Source organism: Oncorhynchus clarkii, chromosome 6 (genome assembly GCF_045791955.1).
Source record: "Oncorhynchus clarkii lewisi isolate Uvic-CL-2024 chromosome 6, UVic_Ocla_1.0, whole genome shotgun sequence".
NCBI classification, from domain to species: Eukaryota; Metazoa; Chordata; class Actinopteri; order Salmoniformes; family Salmonidae; genus Oncorhynchus; species Oncorhynchus clarkii.
This window is the reverse complement of record NC_092152.1, coordinates 65,258,676-65,266,693: the sequence shown is the minus strand read 5'-3', so window position 1 is coordinate 65,266,693 and position 8,018 is coordinate 65,258,676. Positions and strand designations below refer to the sequence as shown.

The following is an 8,018-nucleotide window of genomic DNA, read 5'->3' as shown; positions in this document are numbered from 1 at the left end:
CAAAAGAGCAAGAGGGTAAGTAATAATATAGGGATGAGGTAGTCGGGTGTGCTATTTACAGATTGGCTGTGTACAGGTAGTGATTGGTAAGCTGCTCAGACAGCTGATGCTTAAAGTTAGAGAGGGAGATAGAAGACTCCAGCTTCAGAGACTTTTGCAATTCATTGAATAGGACATTGCCAACAACCAAAAATGTGTTCAGAAAAAATAAATATATACTATGTAAAAAAACAGCTCCTCCCTCAGCAGAGACCAATCATCTCAAACTAAAGTAGATACAATGTATCAGCCCACCACCTATGACTGGATCTCCTGAGCCAAGGCCCAGAAACATGTCTAAAACCATGGGGTGTCTGACTTGGCCTCAAATTGGAATACATACAGTGTGGGAAATAAGTGATATTCAGTGAAGCCTCTTGCAGAGTTTAATTCCCATGTAGGCAGCTTCTCAAATCTGCCTCTCCTTTTCCATGCCACTCTAAATGACTAATTAACACAAAGGCATTATGCTTTATTTCCCAATCACAAACATTTTGGGGGATTTTCAATTATTTATAAACAATATAAAATTATTTTATGTACACGACAAAGTCACTCAACTATTCACAAAATACAAATTAAACATCAAAGACCAAGTACGTATTTTCACATTTGAAAGCACCAATTGAGTTTAGCAAGTTTCATAATAAATATGGACTATATTTTCAGATTTTGGCCAAACAGCATACATTCCATGTCATAAATCTCAAGAGATCACAACCAACAGGTTTCAGTCTCAACATTTACCATAATAACAAGTCTGAAGGAAGTTGGAAATTGAATAAGAGAGCTGCCCAGTATCATACCATGTAGTGCGGACAGTAGCACAGTGATGGCTTTGCATAGTCTTAACCACTTTCTTTAAAAAAAGGGACCATGAATTGGGAGGTGACCCTGGTGATATGAGAAGATAAGTCAAAGGGAGGGAAAGGGTAACGCCGACAGACATGAGTGTGGTGGTGACCTTTATACACTGGAGCCGTTTAATTACCTTTCTCAGGAGATGAAATTCAATGACTTAAAGGTTTACCTTGCAAGGCTACTACGTATAAACAGGGCCTTTGATATACAAGATATAGGTGTACAGAGTAGATGGCCTGAAGACCATCAAAGCACTTGTAAACATTTCCTTCTGAAGTTCACCTAACACATTTTATTGTTTGATGGCTTAATATCAATTTAAATCAATCAAATTGATTTATTTTGACATTTAAGTGCAATATATTGATGGTAAAATACTGATAATGCAAATACAAACAAGGTGGCGGGAGACATGGCTGAACGAGGGCTACATTCAGATGGATTTACCAACTCAAAAAATAACTAAACTAAACATGTGGTGCATGGAATTCTGACAACATGGTGTGACAGTAAAATGTAAAACAAAAAAATACATCTATAAAAAAAAGAAACATTCCAGCATGGACCAAATACTGTCAATTGGGGATAAAAAAAAATGTCAAAGAATTATATGAGTTCAACAAAAAATAAGATTCAAAATAACTTGAAATGCATAGTGATGGTGAGGAAGATTGTTGTTTGACAGGGCTTTGAAACATCCAACTATGGCCTGACAGCACTCTCATGTCTCCTTGCCACACTTTGTTTTCAAATATAATCTGATACCACGATCTCAATACAAGCAGCTCTCCTAAATGTCCTTCAGGTGTTTGGCGTTGAAACTTACCAGATGTATCATTGAATATTGTGAGTGAGTACCATGTCTATGAGAAGCCTAATCCCTCAGAAGGGGGTGTCACTGGACAGGGTGAGGTGATCAGGGTGTTGGTTGACGACACACTGGAGCAGCGCTCCTGGAGGGTGTTGTTATTGTCCCAGACTACCGGCTGTGAGCTGGCTGTGCAGCCCAGGGCCTTGGCCAAATCTGGGCACACTGAGACACAGCCGCTGGAAGAGCAGGCAGAACTTTCTACGGAAACTGCGGTTAATCCAGAAGTAGAAGATGCAGTTGGGGAAAACGTTGGCGGTTGGCAGCCACACCACCACAAACTCAATCCACTCCGTAACTATATATGGCTGGTGGAAGAGAGAACGGAAAAAAATACATAAAAAGGGACAGCATAGGCTATGAAATAAAACCGACTTTGCACAAGCATAGTCAGTCGAAGTCTACGCCCCTTCTTCAGTGATTGTCAACAGTACTACTTGTAGCAGGAACACTTCAATCAAATGTTTGTTGTCATTCAACGCGAGACGATTAGTTGTCATGCACATTTTTTCACTTGAGAAATACTGCACCAAACGTAGTTACAGTGCCTTGCGAAAGTATTAATTGGGGGGCACTATAGTTTGGATATCTTTAATATCTGCAAACAATAGTATTACATTTCGCTTTTGTTTCGCCTTCACCACTGCACTATGTATACAGTGCCTTGCGAAAGTATTCGGCCCCCTTGAACTTTGCGACCTTATGCCACATTTCAGGCTTCAAACATAAAGATATAAAACTGTATTTTTTTGTGAAGAATCAACAACAAGTGGGACACAATCATGAAGTGGAACGACATTTATTGGATATTTCAAACTTTTTTAACAAATCAAAAACAGAAAAATTGGGCGTGCAAAATTATTCAGCCCCCTTAAGTTAATACTTTGTAGCGCCACCTTTTGCTGCGATTACAGCTGTAAGTCGCTTGGGGTATGTCTCTATCAGTTTTGCACATCGAGAGACTGAATTTTTTTCCCATTCCTCCTTGCAAAACAGCTCAAGCTCAGTGAGGTTGGATGGAGAGCATTTGTGAACAGCAGTTTTCAGTTCTTTCCACAGATTCTCGATTGGATTCAGGTCTGGACTTTGACTTGGCCATTCTAACACCTGGATATGTTTATTTTTGAACCATTCCATTGTAGATTTTGCTTTATGTTTTGGATCATTGTCTTGTTGGAAGACAAATCTCCGTCCCAGTCTCAGGTCTTTTGCAGACTCCATCAGGTTTTCTTCCAGAATGGTCCTGTATTTGGCTCCATCCATCTTCCCATCAATTTTAACCATCTTCCCTGTCCCTGCTGAAGAAAAGCAGGCCCAAACCATGATGCTGCCACCAGCATGTTTGACAGTGGGGATGATGTGTTCAGGGTGATGAGCTGTGTTGCTTTTACGCCAAACATAACGTTTGCATTGTTGCCAAAAAGTTCAATTTTGGTTTCATCTGACCAGAGCACCTTCTTCCACATGTTTGGTGTGTCTCCCAGGTGGCTTGTGGCAAACTTTAAACGACACTTTTTATGGATATCTTTAAGAAATGGCTTTCTTCTTGCCACTCTTCCATAAAGGCCAGATTTGTGAAATATACGACTGATTGTTGTCCTATGGACAGAGTCTCCCACCTCAGCTGTAGATCTCTGCAGTTCATCCAGAGTGATCATGGGCCTCTTGGCTGCATCTCTGATCAGTCTTCTCCTTGTATGAGCTGAAAGTTTAGAGGGACGGCCAGGTCTTGGTAGATTTGCAGTGGTCTGATACTCCTTCCATTTCAATATTATCGCTTGCACAGTGCTCCTTGGGATGTTTAAAGCTTGGGAAATCTTTTTGTATCCAAATCCGGCTTTAAACTTCTTCACAACAGTATCTCGGACCTGCCTGGTGTGTTCCTTGTTCTTCATGATGCTCTCTGCGCTTTTAACGGACCTCTGAGACTATCACAGTGCAGGTGCATTTATACGGAGACTTGATTACACACAGGTGGATTGTATTTATCATCATTAGTCAGAGTTTGCTGCACTGAAAGTAAAGGGGCTGAATAATTTTGCACGCCCAATTTTTAAGTTTTTGATTTGTTAAAAAAGTTTGAAATATCCAATAAATGTCGTTCCACTTCATGATTGTGTCCCACTTGTTGTTGATTCTTCACAAAAAAATACAGCTTTATATCTTTATGTTTGAAGCCTGAAATATGGCAAAAGGTTGCAAAGTTCAAGGGGGCCGAATACTTTCGCAAGGCACTGTATATGTGAAATTGCACGACTAAGATCTCCTAGCCGAGTTAGGGTTAGCAAACAGAACCTAGGATGCGGGGCCTTTAGGCAAACACATTTACAAAGAACCAAACGTCCATTGTCTATCACGAACGTTGAATAAAATGTGAACTTACTCTGCCGATTGTCCGTAGTGTTAGTTCTTCAGTGAGTCGAAATTTGAGAAACTATCCACAGACAAGTATTATTACAGACTTAAAACTATGGGACAATCAAGATGTGTTTGCTCCTGTCCTGACCCAAGTCACGTGCACAAGAATATGCACGTCGACGCATGCATACTAACCAAAGTCTTGCAGGTGTTTACAAGGTTTTCCGCATGTGCCAGGTGATATATATTTCAGCAGCAATACCAGCGGTCTAAAAAGTCAGGTAAATAACACTTTCCTGTGTATAATTTGTCTCGGAAGTTCACCCACTGAATGACCAACTATACTGACAACCAGTATGGTTAACTCTCATTTTATTCAAGATTCTTGCTTGTAAGGAAACGTTTCCCGTTTACACTGCTTAGTTTCAGGCTGTATACCAGAAGCTGCCGGGAATCAGTCTGATTCAGCAGCCTACCGATGTCACCTTACACCCAGCACATTGGCATTTCAACTTTACAGCCAACATTTGTTACGGGCATTTTGCTGAGCTCGTTTAGAAGGGTGGTGAGTGACTTTGGGAAAAACATGCAACCTGTCTTAATTTTAGATGTTCCATCAACAAGTTGTAAACCAACTGGTTATTTCTATAGGCCTACTCACCATTATAGATAATTGCCGCCATGCACGGCGTCCAACATGTGTAGTACTCCGTCATCACAGGGACAAGCACCCTGGATGCTACGGGTCTGTTGCGCTCACAACACCTGGGGTTCGTCACATCTTTACTCGCTGTCTCATTGCAGCAAACCAAAGGCGCAAGTCATGATGATTGACCAAGGAAAGAAGATGAGGCATGTTAATGTACGATGGATTGCAAACCAGTGACGCTGTAGTCAAGTGGACCTCAATTATCCCGTTAGGAAAAGATATGGGCACAAGTACAAATTGATGAAAACACCATGCAAAGGCGATCAGAAGCAGCGTTCTTTTCCTTGTCATCAGTGATGAGTATTTCAGCAGGTAAAACACTGCAATGTATCTTTCTAGACGTATAGATCATTGCGTTGAAGAAAGCCACAATGTGACAGAGGGGCCTTCACTGTAGTCTTTCGCAAGACTGACGCACAGATTCAAGGGCGTGATGATCAGTCCAAACGCCGAATCAGCACTGGTGAGGGAAAGTAAAAAGTAGCGAGAGTTCCTTGACCAGCCGGACACCGATGAAGAAATCACCATAACAACTGTAATATTCCCCCAACGTGATCATCGCTGCTAAAACTGATATTATGCCAATTTTGATGGTCAGGTTCCATTCTAGAAGCATTTGCGTATCTGTGCTGGTTAGATTGGTGTCATCGGACAAATTGAGTGTTGCAAACAATGTCCTCAACTCTGGCATTAGTTTGTCACTTCCTCTGTAACACCCCCCCATTTCTATTTTTAATTTCAGGTGAATTTACATGATAAAGTCAATTTACCAAGCCGTGGTAAACACAACAACAAATACCACTACCACACGTGTTGCACGGTAGGTGGTAGTCACGTGCCCCAATCAAATAATGCCAGGTAAATATATCAACCAAGAGGCACATTATTCTTCCTTGGCCATAAATAAATAGACACATTTTCATCACATTTTGGAGTTGGTGTCCATTGTTTTTTTGTATAATGTAGTCAACATTGTATTGATACACTCATTTATTCTGTTGTGGCATAGTTGTATGAGCAATGGCTCCATCGCTGCTCAATTCTTCTACAGGTGGAATCAGGTGAGGACCACCTAAGTGTAACAGTATAGCTTCCGTCCCTCTCCTCGCCCCGAACCAGAGACCCTCTGCACATATTCGACAACAGCCACCCTTGAAGCATCATTACCCATCGCGCCACAAAAGCCATGGCCCTCGCAGAGCAAGGAGAACAACTACTTCAAGGTCTCAGAGCGAGTGATGTCACCGATTGAAACGCTATTAGCGAGCACCATCGCTAACTAGCTAGCCATTTCACATCGGTTACATAAGCACAGGCAGAGAGAGATGAGCTACATGGGGGAATGGATTGGGGAGGAAGAGAGAGAGGACATGAACCTAAATAGTTGAAATATGAGCCCATCTCCTCCTCCAATCCCTACGCTAGACTCCGCACAGATGGATTCGTCATTAGGACAGTGACAAGTGCATATATCAAGGCGTATTCCAGGCCATCCTCCTTCCACAGAGGGACATGTTCATGGCTAGCTGACACTACTAGCCTACCTGCTGGGGAAGCAGCCCTCTGATGGTCCTCCATAGCAGCTGGACCTCACTAATCAAACATTGATACTGTACAGATAGCTCACATTCTCTCATTAGTGGCTCAGGCAGAAATGTTATTTTATCAATCCAATGGCCTTTATGAGAAATATCAGTCGGAGATCAATCATATTTAGATTTGTCACCAAATACAAGGTTATTTCATTTGATTTGACAGAACATACTTCACATTGTATGAAAAAGATGTAACAAGTTTTGTTGGAATCCATTTCTTTGTTATTACCAGAAGGGCTATTTGTGGGCTTTCCTTAGCTCTTCTAAATGTGACAAGTTGATAGAGTAAATGTATCTTTCCACTGAAACATTGAGCCCAGACAAATTATATTCCATTATTTTCCAATGTCTGCAAAATGAATCATGCTGTTGAGGTGAATAAGCATGAATCATCAAGAACAAATGAAGACACAAGCTGCCGTGAGATTTTAAAAGCAAGGCAAATACATATTGGCCATTGAAAAGCACCATCATGATCTCATGCTACATAAATGTTTTATGCAAATTAAAGGATGAAAATGAAATGCATGTGTTGTGATGTAGATAGGCACCGCTATGCTTCAGAGACGGGGCATCGTACAAGTCTGAAGCTAAAAGTACGGGGCCAATTTGCTCCTTTCTGTAATCACTCAATTCATCAATTTTCTATTTTGAGCCACAGGAGAGTGGGGCTGATGCACATCTCGGTTTGACATTGGTTACCTGAAGCTTGGTGATAAGTGTCCTCGTTCTTTTTTAGATTGTCTGTGCTGATTTATGACTGTTTTCTCTCTGTTAGAGAGGCTGCTCTGTGCTTGTGGGTTTTTACATTGCAACAACTAAACTTCTACCCCAGTGAAGATGAATATCTCATAAACCAGGGTTCAAGTCAGGTAGGAGATCATTAGCCTACTGTACGTTGAGTCAGGAATACATGGGACAGGATAATGATGCTTTAGGTTTTTGTGACACATTCAAGCAGAATTCAAGCACCCTTTCATAATATAATCAAAAATGACACAGGAAACATAATTAGTCTAATTAGTCAGAATATGATCTCAAATGTGATTTTTTTTAATAGTGCAGGGACAATATGATTGGATGCTTTGATAAATCTGACTTTAATGTACATTGTGATAGTGTGATCCAGGCAGAGGTAATGTGTTGCACGGCAGCAATCATCCCATATTGGACAACTAAACCTCTGAATTACCTCATGTGCCTCCTCAGAACAGCAGGACTAACAGGATTAGAATCTTCAGGAAGTTCACAGAAAAGAGGGTGGCTCATCCCTGCAGAAGGTCAAATGGTTCTGGCATCGAAGCAAAACAACCAAGGTTATCTTCTTAAACCCCTCTGTAAATTTTCCCTAATCTTTTATGTGCTATAGTTTGGTTGATTTTCTATCTCTTTTCAATAATATTTAGAATTCCCATTAAGAAATAGGGATTTGACAAATAGAAGGTCCCATTGTTTTATGGGAGTCTTTATATGTACAGTTTAAATATGAATGGTGTGAATACTTTAAATGAGTAGCTGTTAGGGAAAGATAGAAGTGTGTGTGTCCGTGTACACATGTAGGTTTCTGTGTGTGTGTGTGTGTGTGTGT

At 40.9% G+C, this 8,018-nt stretch overlaps 1 pseudogene; it reads right to left on the bottom strand.

Annotated features, from left to right (window-relative positions):
* Positions 1-1,763: 1,763 nt before the first annotated feature.
* On the bottom strand, positions 1,764-5,451 carry LOC139412425 (histamine H2 receptor-like; annotated as a pseudogene).
* Positions 5,452-8,018: the final 2,567 nt, after the last annotated feature.